We start from the raw sequence: 14,428 nt of genomic DNA, 5'->3' as shown, positions 1-14,428 counted from the left end.
ACGTTTGTCAAGAGGTAGTACCACCTTGTTCCAGAGTTGTGAGAACTCAGTGATACAGGAATTATTACGGCCAGGTACACTGCATATATTATCTCATAATAGTCACAGCCCTTTGAGTTAGTCCTCATTTTGCAGTTGAGGAACATTAGAATATGAAAATAGCTTCATCCATATACTTGTCACTAACAAGTAGCAGAGCTTAAATTCAAGCTCTGACCATCACTAGCTGAAATCCTAAACAGCATCTAGCATGTTGGTGCTCAATATACATGTGTTTATTCATTCAAGGAAAAAAATCTAGCAGTAAAAAAGTATCCAGGAGAAAAGGATAGATTTCATGGAGTAGTTTAACCTATGACTCTAGAATGAACACTTTTTCTTCCCAGTTCTTCCAGGACTCCCAGGTTGAGTATAATTCAGACAGCAAGTTTAGGGAAATGAAGTTTTTTGAAATTTACTTCAAAAATTAGTACAGCAGTGCAAGTAATTACAGTATAATTATTGGAGCAAGTGTTCACTTAGCACTGCAATGCATGCTAATCTTGTTATCCAAAGAAGATTTTGAAATTCAACACCTGCTTCAATTGAGCAACTTCAGTATTAATTTTAAATGTTTATTTTGTGTCTGCTATGTGTGAGGCATTGTTTGCCTCACTTAGCAAGTTAATTCCTGTTATATTTGAGAAATTTGAATCATTGCAAAGTGCATTCCTCTAGCTATAGTTGATGTTTTATAGGACTTTAATTCTAATAGCTGTTGCTCTTGGGCCAATTCTTAAATTCTCTAAGACTGTCAGGATTACTGACAGTAGAGTTACGTCTTTGTCCCAGGGGCTGAAAGTCCTGATGCTGACAAGCTTCAGGTTTCATCTAAGGTGAGAGGTGGGTTTTGAAGATGCCCAGTGTACTATTTGATTCGTGTTTCTAATAACTGATGTGGAAAAGAGTCTAAAATCATGTTCTTGCAATGCATAAGCATACGTGATAATATTTTATTCCCACTGTTAGTTAAGTGGAACCTCAGAAATAATGTGGGCCCTACTAAGCAACGGTATTCCTTTTCCTTGATGGGAAGTCCCCACTGGAGATTAGGGATCCAGGAAGATTTGATCAAAACAATTGAGGATTAGCTACAGTAGCACTCGGAGTGGGGGCCTCAAGCCTGATGGCACAAGAGAATCATCTGGGGCAATTTACAATGATCAGAGCTAGGTCCCTGCCCTAGACCAATTAAATGAGAATCTGGGATTGAGGCCCAGGCATTGGTATTTTTAAAAAGTTATCAAGTGTTAGGGTCAAAAAAGATGGTGACAAAAGAGGTACCTGAACTCTTCTCCCATGGACATGCAGAGCAATCAACTCTGAAAGAAATTTAGAAACTAGCTGAATGACTCTTAATACACTGGTGAATGAACAAAACCCACATTGAAATGGATAGGGAAGGCTGAGACACACTCACCACAAACCCCACCCCCAGCACAATACCATACAGTCAGGTAGAAACTCCCAACTTCCAGCTTCTCCCTGAGGAGTAAAGGGTTTGAACCTCCCTTCTGGTGTCCCAACTTTAAGGATTCTCACCTGAGGAGTGGGTCCTCCAAAACACCTAGCTCTGAAAGCCAATCAGGCTTGCACCCACAAGACTATAGCAAACAAAGGAGCAGTTGTTAATGGGTGTGTGAGCACTTGCTGTGGCTATACCCCCTGGGCTCTGTGTGGCAAAAGCGGGCAAAAATCACCAGTTCCCAATCTTTCTCTGAAAGGAGTGTATGTGCATACTTTGAAAGCTGCTGCCTTAGGGTCAGGCTTCTCCTTTAGGACACATCTAGGCACTAGCTATGTTTCCTGGAGACAGGAAACTGTCGGACACCCCCTCTGCTCTAGCCTCTCCCTATAGCCCCTCAAAGTTGCCACTGTCACCATGGAAGGAGCTTATACACGTATCTGTGCCCAGCTTTTGTGCTGCTGCCTGTGGGATGGACCCTTAGATTGCCTGGCTCTGATAGCTAACAGGGCTTGCATTCATGAGTCCTACAGGATAGTAGCAAACAAAGAAGCAGTTCTTAATGGGCACAGAAGCACCCCTTGACCCCTGCATCTATATATGCGGGCCTAGAGCAGAGGGAGCAGGCAAAAATTCTTATCTCCCAGTTTCTCCCTAGAAGGGGCTTAACTAAAAACTTTCCCAGCTGCCGCCTAAGGGTCTACCTTCTAATCAGTCTGTATCTAGGTTCTGGCTGAGATCCTCCACTTTAGGACATTGGCAGATCTTGGTAGACCCTCAAGTACTGGGAGCCATTCAGAACAAAGAAGGCAGCTTGGAAGATCACAGAGGTTTTATAGAACCAGGAGCTGGGGTCAGGCTGATAGATGAGGTTTATCTCTTACACAAGACCATTCTGTGAAGACTGGGAGAGGTGGCTGTTTTATCAGAAATCAACATAAAGAATCAAGAAAAATGAAGAAATAGAGGAGTATGTTCTGAACAAAAGAAGATAATCTCTAGAAAAAGGTCTTAATGAAATGGAGAAAAGTAAAGTACCTGATGGAATTCAAAATAACAGTCATAAAGATGCTAACTGTGGTCAGACAGCAATGCACAACAAAACGATAATTTCAAAAATGGGAGAGAAAATGCAGAAAAGCACAAAACAAATCACAGAGCTGAAAAATATAAATTGAACTAAAAAATTCAATAGAGGGATTCAAGAGCAGATGAGAGCAAGTGGAAGAAAGGATCAGTGAACTTAAAGACAGGGCGATGGAATTCATCCAGAGAAGCAAAACCCAAAAAGTATGAAGAAGGTGAAGATATCATAAGGGTCTTATGGGATACCATCATAGCACAATTATATTCATTAAAGGGATCCTAGAAGGAGGAGGGGGGGGAGGGGGAGAGGGAGAGGGAGAGAGAGAGAGGGAGAGAGAGAGAGGGAGAGAGAGAGAGGGAGAGAGAGAGAGGGAGAGAGAGAGATGGAGAGAGAGAGAGATGGAGGGGGGGGAGAGAGAGAGAGGGAGAGGGAGAGAGAGAGAGAGAGGGAGAGAGAGAGAGGGAGAGAGAGAGAGAGAGAGGGAGAGAGAGAGAGGGAGGGAGAGAGAGAGAGAGAGGGAGAGAAAGCTTATTTTTAAAGATATAGGCTGATAACTTCCCTGATCTGGGGAAGGGAACAGATTTACAGATCTGTGAATGTCAGAGTGTTTCAAATAAAGAGGATTCGGAGAGACCCATTCAAGGCACGTTATAATTAAACTGCCAAAGGATAAAGAAAAGGAAAGAATCTTCAAAGCAGCAAGAGAAAAGCAACTTGTTTCATGCAACAAATTGTATATGTACCCCCATAAGACCATCAATGGATTTTTTAGCAGGGATTTTGCAGGACAGAAGTGAGTGTCAGAATATTTTCAAAGTAGAAGAAAGAAAGAAAGGAAGAAAGAAAAGGAAGGAAGGAAGGAAGGAAGAAAGAGAAAGAAGGAAAGAAGGAAGGAAAGAAAGAAGGAAAGAAAGAAGGAAACGAAAGGAAGAAAATGCTGCCAATGGAGAATACTCTGGCAAAAATATCCTTCAGATTTGGAGAGAGAGTTTTCCAGACAAACAAAAGCTAAAGGAGTTTATCACCACTGGACTGGCCTTACAAGACATATTGAAATGTTCTTCAAGCTGGAATTAAGTGATCCTAATTAGTAACGAGAAACATAAGAAGGCATAAAACTCACTGGTAAAAGTAACTATATAGTTCAACTCAGAATACTGTAAAGTTATAACATTGATGGGTAAGTCACTTATAATTCTACTATAAGGATTAAAAGACCAAAGTATTAATAATAACCTCAATAATTTGTTAATGGTTACACAACATAAAAAGACAAATTGTGACAAAAATGTGGGTGGGGGAGTGTAAAAATGTAGAGCTTCAAAGTTATGTTATCAGCTTAAAATAGACTTATATTTTACATAAGCATCATGGTAATCACAAAGCAAAACCTATAGTAGATGCACAAAAGATAAAGAGAAATGACTTTAAGAATATCACTACAGAAAATCATTAAATCGCAAAGGAAGAAATCAAGAGAGGATCAAAAGAAAAAGCAGTTGCTGAACAACCAGAAAAACAACAAAATAGCAATATCAAGTCCATTTCTATCAATCATTACATGTAAATGGGCTATATTCTCATATCAAAAGACAAAGTAGCTGAATGGATAAAACAAACAAACAAAACCAAAAACAAAAAAAAAAGATGAAAAAAACCGAGACCCAACTATATGCTGCCTACAAGAAACTCACTTCAGGGAATTCCCTGGTGGTCCAGTGGTTAGGATGCCATGCTCTCGCTGCTGAGGGCATGGATTCAGTCACTGGTTGGGGAACTAACATCCCACAAGCTGTGAGGCACAGCCAAAACAAACAAACAAAACAACCCCCCCCCCCCACACACAAAAACAATAAAAAACAAACAAGCAAAACCTCACTTCAGCTTTAAGGATACACATAGACTGAAAGTGAAAGGATTGGAAAAGATATTCCAAACAAATGGAAATCAAAAGAAGGCAAGGTAGCTAAATTTACATTAGACAAAACAGACTTTAAGTCAAAGACTAACAGGAAACAAAGAAGGTCATCATATAATGATAAAGGGTTCAATTTATCAGTAGAACAAAACATCAGTAAATATTTATGCAGCTAACATAGGAGCACCTAAATATATAAATTCAGTGTTAACATACATGAAAGGAATAATATATAAGCAGTACAATAATAGTAGGGGAGTTCAATATCCCACTTTCATTAAAGGATACATCATCCAGACAGAAAATCCATAAAGAAATACTGCACTTTAAACCACACATTAGTCAGATATATCTAATAGACGTTTATAGAGCATTCCATCAAACAGCAGCAGAATACACATTCTTTTCAAGTGCACACGGAACATTCTCCAGGATAGATTATGTTAGGCCACAAAGCAAGCCTCAATAAATTTAAGATTGAAATCATATAAATATACACTGACAACGAAAGATCAGAAAGAGGAATTAAGGAAACAATCCCATTTACCATCACATCAAAAAGAATAAAATACCTAGGTATAAACCTACCTAAGGAGGCAAAAGACCTGTAGGAGTGCACATGGGCAGCAGCAGGCACTAACTGCTTCCTCTGCTATCCTGAGAGTGCACGGCCTGTCGCCACCACTAGGAGACAGGAGCAGGCGCCAAGCACTGCTCCTGCTGTCCTGGGAGTGCGTGGGCCGCTGCCATGGCTGGGAGACCTGTGAGTGGGTGCCAATCGCTGCCCCTGCCGTACTGGGAGAGCGCACAGGCCGCCGCACCTGCACACCACCTATCAAGGGGACAATGGCCAACACACACTGAGGAAAGAGGCAGCAAGCATCCAAACTAAAAGCAGCCCCTTGATTCTGGACAAGATGGGAGAGTAGAAGGACTTAAGCTCACCTCTTCTTATGAAGACACCAAAATCACAACTAGCTGCTGAACAACCATCAACAAAAACGACTGGAACCTACCAACAAAGATATTTTACATCCAAAGACGAAGAAGAAGTCACAACGAGACAGTAGGGGGACGCTTTTGCAATATAATCAAATCCTATACCTGCCGAGTGCGCAACCCACAAACTGGAAAATAATTATATTGCAGATGTTCTCCCACAGGAGTGAAAGTGCTGAGCCCCATGTAAGGCTCCCCAGCCTGAGGATCTGGCATTGGGAGGAGGAACCCTGAGACCATTTGGCTTTGTAGTCCAGTGGGGCTTGAATGCAGGAGCTCCACAGGACTGGGGGAAACAGAGACTCCACTCTCAGAGGGCACACACAAGATTTCATGTGCACTGGGACACAGCACAAAGCAGTGACTCCATAGGAGCCTCTGCCAGACATACCTGTGTGTCTTGGAGGGTCTCCTGGGGAGACAGGGGTTGGCTGTGGCTCACTGTGGGGGGAAGGACACTGGTGGCTTGGCCCCAGGGAATATCAATCATCATGAGCACTCTTGGAGGTCACCATTTTGGCACTGAGACCTGGCCCAAGTCAATAGTCTGCAGACTCCACTGCTGGGACGCCTGAGCCCAAACAGCAAGGAAGGTGGGGAACACAGCCCCACGCATCATCAGACAGGCTGCCTAAAGATGTACTTAGCTAACAGCCACCTCTAAACACATCACTTGACATAGCCCTGTCCATCAGAGGAACAAGACCCAGATCCACCCACCAGTGGGCAGGCACACCAGTCCCTCCCACCAGGAAGCTTACACAAGCCCCTCGACCAATCTCACCCACCAGGGGGCAGACAGCAGAAGCAAGAGGAACTATGATCCTGCAGCCTGTGGAAAGGAGATCACAAACACAGAAAGTTAGATAAAATGAGGTGGCAGAGAAACATGTTCCAGATGAAGGAACAAGGTAAAAACGCAGAAGAACAACCAAGTGAAGTGGAGATAGACAATCTACCTGAAAAAGAATTCAGACTAATGATACTAAAGATATCTAAGATCTCAGAAAAAGAATGGAGACACAGACTGAGAAGATAAGAAATGTTTAACAAAGAGCTACAAGAACAAACAGAGAGGAACAATACAATAACTGAAATGAAAAATACACTAGAAGGAATCAATAGCAGAATAAATGAGGCAGAAGAACAAATAAGTGATCTGGAAGACAGAGTGGTGGAAATCACTGCTGCAGAACAGAATAAAAAGAATGGAAAGAAATGAGGACAGTCTCAGAGACCTCTGGGACAACACTGAATGTACCAATGCATTCTAGAGGTCCCAGAAGGAGAAGAGAGGGAGAAAGGGCCTGAGAAAATATTTGTAAGGATTATAGCCGAAAACGTCCCTAACATGGGAAAGGAAACACTTGCTCAAGTCCAGGAAGTGCAGAGAGTCCCATACAGCATAAACCCAAGGAGGAACATGCCGAGACACGTATTAATCAAACTCACAAAAACTAAAGACAAAGAGAAAATATTAAAAGCAACAAGGGAAAAGCAACAAATAACATACAAGGGAATCCCCATAAGATTATCAGCTGATTTTTCAGCAGAGACTCTACAGGCCAGAGGGGAGTGGCATGATATAGATAGATAGATAGATAGATAGATAGATAGATATTGATATTTATTTATTTTTGGCACATAACAGATTTTATTGAGTCAGTTTGTTATTTACATACTCATAAGGGATTTAAAAAAGAAGTTAAATGGAAGAGGTTCTCAACAGACAGAAATAAGATGTTCTGATCTATTGTTCCAGTTTATAGCTCACATATAAATAATGGAATAAACATGATCTGAAAATAGTTGCACAGTGCGTGCTTCAAAGCCAGCCAATGAAAGGCAACATCTCCCTTTTTCTATGGCTGATGGCCCTCCAAAGACACTACCCTTTTCTTTTTTTCCTTTTTAAGGAGACTGACCTCTCAGTTACACTGGTGTTTAGCACCATTGTTGGGTCTCCCAGGTCTGCAGTTTAACTTTTATTTGCAGAATGCCATTGTGGTTCAAGGCATGGCATTCCACTGGGCTTACTACTCCCAGCAGCACAGGACTGCAGAAAGCACCTTCACTCTCAGAGTGAAATTACAGCTTCCCATGCTCGAGTTCTGAGCACAGCCTCATAAAATCAATCCCTATCACACTGCAAGGGTGGGCATGAGAAATCCCACTCTTCAAGGGCTTAGAGAGCAAGAAAGATTTGGGACTCCATGCATGCCTCTCTGTCCTTTTTAGAGGTTCACACACTGCATGAACCTGGCCTGTGTCTGGAGAGGGTTGTGGCAGAGCCCAAGCCCGGCCCTGAGCCCAGAAGAAGAACAAAGGGGACTTGCCCGCCTTTGCTCCTGGGGGCAGCATGTGCCCAGTTGCCAGCCCCACCCCTCTTTGACAGCGCCCTTCCCCCACCACACGGCCCCCATGGCTGGGCAAAACGGCGGCCACGCCACAAAATGGCAGCTGCGTCACAAGCTGGCAGCTGGGCCAGGCCCCAAGTGGGTACTGGCGGGGAAATTAAAGGTGCCGCAGAGAAATTAAAGGTGCCATGGACCCCATCCCTAGCACAGCAATGCAAGCCTGAGCTTCCTCTTGATGGCAGTCGGGAGCCCCGGCCCTCCTCAGGCACAGGCACACCTCCGTGGCCATGTGGAGACACCCTGGCCTTCCCATGCCACCCCACCCAGCAGCACCATCCTCTGCCCTCTCAAGTCCAAAAGACTTGGCAACTTTGTGCCTGGGTTGCCTTTTCCCTTCCAAACAGCCCCCTCTTCAGGAGGCTCTTACTTAAGGGTGTACAAACTGGAAAAAACTGAGCATGGCACACCTGCTGGGTGACACTTGTCTGCCGAGGACACCCTTTTGGTTGGACGCGGGGAGGGAGCACCCCTTTCCTAGGGTTTCCACAGTCTCAGCTTAACTCCAGGTCACCAAAGATAGGAAAGGGGAATCAAAGAGTCCCCTGATGAGGAGAAATTAAGGAAAAGGGGCCAAAGCCCCATAGCAGGCCTTCGGCAGCCATGTTGAATTCCAACGCACTGAGTGCACACCCAAGAGAGCAGTGAAGGGCCACCAGTGGCCCACTGCATGCAGGCACTTCAGAGCGTGGATGTCAGCTTTCGCTCCACCATGCAAACACCCAGTGAGTGTCTTAGGATTTTCATCGTTCCCTCCTGCCCTCTCCCTTCTCCCTGTGGTGAGGGGCATTGGGGGCTGGGCACAGGCAGAGGAAGGAGCGGCTGCTGTCATCCCCATGCTTTTCCCCAAGGCATGAGGGTCTTGGTGGGCTTGCGCTTTGCTTTGGTCATGACTTGATGGATGGAGGCAGGGCAGTGGCAGTGTGCTTTGGATTTTTTGCTTTTCCTTCTCTCAAATGCTTGCTTCCCTGCACTCTCGATTCCCCAGCTTCCCTTGAGCTCTGACTTTCCAGAAACTTCTCAGGGAAACTCAGCAAAAATCTTTTGGCTTTGACACCACCTCTCTCCTGGAGCATGCACGATGCACTCACATGATATATTTAAAGTGATGAAAGGGAAGAACCTACAACCAAGAATACTCTACCCAGATAGGCTCTTGGTCAGATTCATCCAAGGAATCAAAAGCTTTACAGACAAGCAAAAGCTAATAGAATTCAACACCACAAAACCAGCTTTACAACACATGCTAAAGGAACTTCTCTAGGCAGAAAAGAAAAAGCCACAAGTAGAAAAAAGAAAATTACAAATGGGAAAGGTCACTGGTAAAGGCAAACATACAGTAAAGTTAGGAAATCATCCATACACAAATATGATATCAAAACCAGGAATCATGAGAAGAAGAGAGTACAAATGCAAGATATTGGAAATGCATTTGAAATTAAGAGACCAGCAATTTAAAACAATCTTGTTTATATATAGACTGCTATATCAAAACCACATGGGAACTGCAAACTCAAAATATGTAATAGATACACACACACAAGAAAAAGCAATCCAAACACAACACCAAAGATAGTCATCAAATCACAAGAGAAGCTGAAAGGAAGAAAAAAACCCCACAAAAACAAACCCCAAACAATTAACAAAATAGAAATAGAACTTACATGTTGATAATTACCTTAAATGTAAATGGATTAAATGCCCCAACCAAAAGACATAAACTGGCTTAATGAATACAAAAATAAGACCCATATATATGCTGTCCACAAAAGACCCACTTCAGATCTAGGGACACATACAGACTGAAAGTGAGGGGATGGAAAAAGGTATTCCATGCCAATGGAAATCCAAAGAAAACTGGAGTAGCAATACTCAGACAAAATAGACTTAGAAATAAAGACTGTTACAAGAGACAAGGAAGGACACTACATAATTATCAAAGGGTAAATCCAAGAAAAAGACATAATAATTATAAACATATATACACCCAACATAGGAGCACCTCAATATATAAGGCAAATGCTAACAGCCATAAAAGGGGACATTGACAGTAACACAATAATAGTGGGGGAATTTAACACCCCACTTACATTCAATGGACAGATCATCCAGGAAGAAAATGAATAAGGAAACACAGTCCTTAAATGACACATTAGATCAGATGGACTTAATTGATATTTACAGAACATTCCATCCAAAAGCAGTAGAATACACTTTCTTCTCAAGTGCACATGGAACATTCTCCAGGATTGATCATATGGTGGGCCACAAAGCAAACCTCAGTAAATTTAAGAAGACTGAAATCATATGAAGGGTCTTTTCCAACCACAATGCTATGAGATTAGAAATCAACTATAAGAAAAAAAAAACCCTAAAAAACACAAACACGTGGATACTAAAAAATATGCTACTAAACAACCAATGGATCACCAAGAAAATCAAAGAGGAAATAAAAAAATACCTGGAGACAAATGACAATGAAAATATGACAATCCAAAACCTATGGGATGCAACAAAAGCAGTTCTAAGAGGGAAGTTTATATCAATACAATCTTACATCAGGAAACAAGAAAAATCTCAAATAAACAACCTAACCTTACACCTAAAGCAATTAGAGAAAGAAGAATGAACAAAACCCAAAGTTAGTAGAAAGAAAGATATCATAAAGATCAGAGCAGAAATACATGAAATAGAGATGAAGAAAATAATAGAAAAGATCAATGAAACTAAAAGCTGGTTCTTTGAGAAGATAAACAAAATTGATAAACCTTTAGCCAGACTCATCAAGAAAAAAAGCGAGAGGGCCCAAATCAATAAAATTAGGAAAAAAAACGGAGAAGTTACAACACAACAGAAATACACAGGATCATGAGAGACTACTACAAGCAACTATATGCCAACAAAATGGAAAACCTAGAAGAAATGGACAAATTTTTAGAAAGGTACAACCTTCCAAGACTGAACCAGGAAGAAATAGAAAATATGAACAGACCAATCACAAGTACTGAAATTGAAACTGTGATTTTAAAACTCCCAACAAACAAAAGTCCAGGACCAGATGGCTTCACAGGTGAATTCTATCAAACATTTAGAGAAGAGCTAACACCCATCCTTCTCAAACTATTCCAAAAAATTACAGAGGAAGGAACACTCCCAAACTCATTCTATTGAGGCCACCATCACCCTGATGCCAAAAGGAGACAAAAATACCACAGAAAAAGAAAATTACAAGCTAGGACTTCCCTGGTGGTGCAGTGGTTAAGAATCTGCCTGCCAATGCAGGGACACGGGTTTGAGCCCTGGTCAAGGAAGATCCCACATGCCGCAGAGCAACTAAGCCTGTTCACCACAACTACTGAACCCCACGCACCTAGAGCCTGTGCTCTGCAACAAGAGAAGCCACTGCAATGAGAAGCCCACTCACCGTGACCAAGAGTAGCCCCTGCTTGCCGCAACTAGAGAAAGCCCGCATGCAACAAAGAAGACCCAACGCAGCCAAAAATAAATAAATTAATTAATTAAAAAATAAGAAAATTACAGGCTAATATCAGTGATGAACATAGATGCAAAAATCCTCAACAAAATACCAGCAAACCGAATCCAACAACACATTAAAATGATCATACACCAAGATCAAGTGGGATTTATCCCAGGGATGCAAGGATTCTTCAATATCCACAAATCAATCAGTGTTGTACACAACAAATTGAAGAATAAAAGCCATATGATCATCTCAATAGATGCAGAAAAAGCTTTTGACAAAATTGAACACACATTTATGATAAAAATTCTCCAGAAAGTGGGCATAGACAGAACCTACCTCAACATAATACAGGCCATATATGACAAACCCACAGCAAACATCATTCTTAATGGTGAAAAGCTGAAAGCATTTCCTCTAAGATCAGGAATGAGACTAGGATGTCCATTCTTGCCACTTTTATTCAACATAGTTTTGGAAGTCTTGGCCATAGCAGTCAAAGAAGAAAAAGAAATAAAAAGAATCCAAATTGGAAAAGAAGTAAAATTGTCACTGTTTGGAGATGACATGATACTATCCATAGAAAATCCTAAACATGCTATTAGAAAACTACTAGAGCTCATCAATGAATTCAGTAAGGTTGCAGGATACAAAATTAATACACAGAAATCTCTTGCATTCCTATACAATCACAATGGAAGTTCAGAAAGAGAAATTATGGAGACAATCCCATTCACCACTGCATCAAAGAGAATAAAATACCTGGGAGGTATTTTACCTAACCTACCTAACAAGGCAAAAGAAAACTAAAAGACATTGATGAAAGAAATCAAAGACAACACAAACAAATGGAAAGATATACCATGTTATCGGATTGGAAGAATGAATATTGTCAAAACGACTGTACTACCCAAGGCAATCTACAGATTCAATGCAATCCCTATCAAATTACCAATGGCAGACTGAGCTGCAGGAATCAGACACCCTGATTTCAGTCTATACTACAAAGCTACAGTAACCAATTCAGTATAGTACTGGCACAAAACAGAAATATAGATCAATGGAACAGGATAGACAGCCCAGAGATGAACCCACACACCTTTGGTCAATTAATCTATGACAAAAGAGGCAAGAATATACAATGGAGAAAAGACAGTCTTTTTAATAAGTGGTGTTGTGAAAACTGGACAGCTACATGTAAAAGAATGAAATTAGAACATTCCCTAACACCATATACAAAAAAAAATCAAAATGGATTAAAGACCTAAATGTAAGACAGGATGCTATAAAACTCTTAGAGGAAAACATAGGCAGAACACTCTTTGACATAAATCGAAGCAAGATCTTCTTTGATCCACCACCTAATGAAAATCAAAACAAAAATATACAAATGGGAACTAATTAAACTTAAAAGCTTTTGCACAGCAAAGGAAACCATAAACAAAGTGAAAAGACAATCCACAGAATGGGAGAAAATATTTGCAAACTAAGCGGCCAACAATGGATTAATCTCCAAAATATACAAACAGCTCATGTAGCCCTATATATATAAAAAAATAAAAAATAAAAAAATGGGCAGAAGATCTAAATAGACATTCCTCCAAATAAGACATACAGATGGCCAAAAAGCACATGAAAAGCTGCTCAGCATTGCTAATTATTAGAGAAATGCAAAAACTACAATGAGGTATCACCTCACACTGGTCATAATGGATATCATCAAAAAGTCCACAAACAATAAATGCTGGAAACATGGATGGTCCTAGAGATTGTCATAATGAGTGAAGTAAGTCAGACAGAGAAAGTGAAATATGATATCACTTATAAGTGCGATCTAAAAAAAACCGATACAAACGAACTTATTTGCAAAACAGAAACAGTTACTGGGGGAAGGGTGGGGGAAGCAATAGTTAGGGAGTTTGGGATTGACATGTATACACTGTTATATTAAAAATGGATAACCAACAAAGACCTACTATATAGCACAGGGAACTCTGCTCAATATTATGTAACAACCCAAATGGGAAAAGAATTTGAAAAAGAATAGATACATGTATATATATAACTGAATCAGTTTGCTATACACCTGAAACTAACACAACATTGTTAATCAACTATATTCCAATATAAAAAAAAAACAATAAATGCTGGAGAGGGTGTGGAGAAAAGGGAAACCTCCTACACTGTTGGTGGGAATGTAAATTGGTACAATCACTATGGAGAACAGTATGGAGGTTCCTTAAAAGACTAAAGCAATCCTGGGCATATATCCGGAGAAAACCATAATTTGAAAGGATACATGCACCCTAATGTTCATTGCAGCGCTATTTACAATAGCCAAGACATGGAAGCAACTGAAATGTCCATCGACAGAGGAATGGATAAAGAAGATGAGGTACATATATACAATGGAATATTACTCAACCATGAAATAGAATGAAATAATGCCATTTGCAGCAAACATGGTTGGACTTAGAGATTATCATACTAAGGGAAGTAAGTCAGACAGAGAAAGACAAATATCATATGATATCACTTATATATGGAATCTAAAAAAAAATGATACAAATGAACTTATTTACAAAACAGAAACAGACATGCAGACATGGAAAACAAACTTATGGTTACCAAAGGGGAAACATGGGGTGGGGGGACAGATAAATTAGGAGATTGGGATTAACATATACACACTACTATAGATAAAATAGGCAATCAATAAGGACCTACTTTATAACACAGGGAACTCTACTCAATATTCTGGAATAACCTATATGGGAAAGAATCTGAAAAAGAAAGGATATATGTATATGTATAACTGAATCACTTAGCTGTACACCTGAAAGTAACACAACAATGTAAACCAACTGCAGTCCAATATAAAATAAAAATTAAATTAAAAAAAGAAATCATATCAAGCTTCCTTTCCATCCACAATGGTATGAAATTAGGAATCAATTACAAGAAGAGACTGGAAAAAAACCCCCACAAATATAAAGAAATTAAACAACATGCTCCAGAACAACAA

At 40.6% G+C, this 14,428-nt stretch overlaps 1 long non-coding RNA gene across 3 annotated transcripts in view; it reads right to left on the bottom strand.

The window, feature by feature from the left end:
* Positions 1 to 14,428, bottom strand: part of LOC309654254 — a 52,133-nt gene that overhangs the window by 695 nt on the left and 37,010 nt on the right. Inside the window, exon 3 of one of the 3 annotated variants that reach the window (XR_014260074.1) lies at positions 1,324 to 1,361. The exons of the other annotated variants lie outside the window; for them this stretch is intronic. This is a non-coding gene — a long non-coding RNA (uncharacterized lncRNA). The remainder of the gene's footprint in view (positions 1 to 1,323; positions 1,362 to 14,428) is intronic. 3 annotated transcript variants of the gene reach the window in all.

Source organism: Balaenoptera physalus (assembly GCF_965194825.1).
Source record: "Balaenoptera physalus genome assembly, chromosome: 2".
Taxonomy (NCBI): Eukaryota; Metazoa; Chordata; class Mammalia; order Artiodactyla; family Balaenopteridae; genus Balaenoptera; species Balaenoptera physalus.
This window is presented reverse-complemented; position numbering and strand designations above follow the sequence as displayed.